Below are 2,872 nucleotides of genomic sequence, written 5' to 3'. Positions count from 1 at the left end.
CCTACAGGAAGGAAAGAAACCCAGACATGCATCACATCGGTAGGAAACCGCATCCTCGAGCAAACCCCGAGTGACACCGAGCGCTGCCGCTTCCCGGAGCCGCCCGAGTGCTGCCGACACGCAGACGTTTCAGAGATGGAGGTCCCTCACCCGCCGCGCAGACCCGAAATGCCTACTCCATTAAGTGGTGTAATAAGACTTCCCTGGTGATAACAGCAAATCGCCCTGCGGGTATTGTCAGAGTAAGCCCATAGCCACACAGAAGAGCTGCTGCTAATTTCACGCAGCGTTTGGAAGTTGCAAACAGCCCCAGCTCTCCGTGGGCCGTCTATTCTCCCGATAGTCCAAAAGCAATTCCTCCCTGATCTGCTTAGCGCCAGGGTGGACGCTTCTGCCTGACTTCAAGGGGAACAGCTTCACGCTGCTCCGGACGCGAGAGCTGGGGTGGGCTCTCATAGTTAACGGGCTTCAGACACCGCTTCGACTAATCCTTCACGCTGGCTGCTAACACAACCATCACTTCATGTTTTTGACTAGTGTGGAAGAAGCACAAACATTTGCACAGCTGGGCGACTCCTTGCTGTACGGGAATCAGTGACAGGGAGAGAAGGAGATACGGGGCTGGGAAAATGAGAGCAAAATCCTGTGTCAGCTTTAATTCCTTCTGTGCCTAATGCAATTTGTTATTCGTTATTAATTCAATAGAAAATATCACTAAGACACCTGCTTTGATTTCTTCGCCTGTCGCTTCTGTTCATTACACACAGCACAGCTCACCTAGAGCTCCCAGGAAGGTATCGTGGGCTCCCAGCATGCGTGTGCTCGCCAGAAAAGTACGTGACCAGCTTCAGACACAAACTACCTACGCGTTATGCACAGCCTGAGTTTCACTACCAGCCTCTCCACCTTCTCAGCTTTATACATCCCATCACTTCAGTTGCATGGGCACACCGGCTACAAAACCCAACATCTCTTTGTGTTCTCCCTATAGATCTGTGTCTATAGTGGGAAGGGATCAACAGATCCAACTCCTAAGTTTACCCTCATATATATAGCGTTTAGAGCGCAGAACTACAGCGGGGAACATGCCATCATCTGTCCCACATTGCTTCCACTTGACTCCCATTACTGAGAGCTCGGAAAGCGTGAAATACAGTGAAAGGAAAGTTCCTCCCTGCCTCACTGCTCCTCAGCGTGCCGGTCACATCAACGCTGGGCACAGCCTGCTTCCAGCAACCGTGTTCTGCGTTGAGAAAAATTCATTCCACCAAGGAAAAGTTTTACCGCGTTCCCTGTCTGGAAAGATGAAAGGAGGAGGACAGAATTTTATATAGATTGTAAATCTGAGTCACTGTGGATTCATTAGCAGAGAGCAGGCAGACAATGACGAGCAGAGACTATGACAGTCCAAGAACAAGAGCGAGACCAGCATCGCTTGGGAAACACGAAAGACAATAAAAAATACGTTACTTAACATATCCCGTTCAAAAATACAAATTTTTAGGTATGGAAAAAAAAAATTACCAACCTGTTTTGTAGATTAGAGGAGCAATCAGGTCTGAAATTTTAGACCAGTCTTAGTAGACCAGGGAGAAATCCTATGTCAATGGAGAATGCATGCCGGTCCTCCTTTGCCAATTCTTGCTGATGACTGAAACGATGTCTCAGTCCCCTCTCCCTCGCAATTGAAAAGTCCGTTTTCTTCAATGCTGTTCCAGGGCTGGAGGAGTGTTGAGTTGCAATCGCAACTGTTGCCTCTATTGATAACCACCAAACTAATCTGGAGATCAGATTCTGGCCTGGAGAGGGAGAGAAGCCTCTTTCTTCCCCAAAAGCTCACCCCCTTCAGGTGGATTCAGATGGAAATGACAGCGAGCCGGAGCTGGGCTCATGGCTGTGCTGCTCAGCATCGCTTTTCGCTGAAGGAAGGAAAAAAAAAAACCCTCAGAAGAATTGAGCCCCTTCCTCCTTTGTGTAAGTGAAAAAAAAAGCCCATCTATATAATGTTACAGGATTAGCATTAAACAGTGCTAGGCTTAAAGCTCTGTTCAAAGGCAGGGCCCCAAAGTTTCAATGGAGTTACTTTTCCATCCAAGTCTTGCTTTATTTTCTGTAACACAACTTACTTTTGGTTTTACAGGTGGAAGAGGAAAAATTTACCCCGTGCAGCGTGCTCTCTCTAACTTCGCTGGAGAGTGTGTCAGTGCTTGTTCCTGCTTCTGCCCTCTCTGGAAGGACTGACGGGCACCTTTACTGAATCTGGTGGGGAGTTTCACTGCTCTGAGCATTATTAGTGTTTTCACTTGTACAACCTGCAGTTTCCACAGGGATTTTCCCTGCCTCTGGTGCCTGGGCTGCACGGCACACCTGCAGGTGCCTGCTTCTGAAGTTCTCTGCTGAAGTCCTCTCTCGGCGCTATCCCCCTTCTCTCGCAGGCGCCCACAGCCCAGCCTTTTCTCTAATTCCATCTCCCCTGCCCTCCGCCTCTAAGGACAGCATCTCTCTGCAAGTCCAGGGGTTTCGCTAGACACACAACTACCTGGAGGGCCAAAACTGTAGGCTGTGGGTGTAGTTGAGGTGAGGACGTGCTGTCCACAAGTGTGTGATTAGATGTTTGGGGGACGGGGATGTAACAGGCTGCGTGGGGACGCCCTGGCCCTCTGTGCCTGTGCCCTGTGGCCACCCGTGCTGAGCAACTACAGAGGATGCTCATTGTTCCTCGGTGCTCGGTGGTGGCTGCTGCTCAGTGAACGTTTCCACCCGTGCCCATGGGCTGGCTCCTGCACGTTCTCGTGGACCTTTGCTAGCCCTGGAGAGTGGTACCTGCCAGAGCTCTGCAGGCTGCAAGCCTCAGACAGCGTTACAGAGACCA

This window comes from Strix aluco, chromosome 23 (assembly GCF_031877795.1).
Source record: "Strix aluco isolate bStrAlu1 chromosome 23, bStrAlu1.hap1, whole genome shotgun sequence".
NCBI lineage: Eukaryota > Metazoa > Chordata > Aves > Strigiformes > Strigidae > Strix > Strix aluco.
This window is presented reverse-complemented; position numbering follows the sequence as displayed.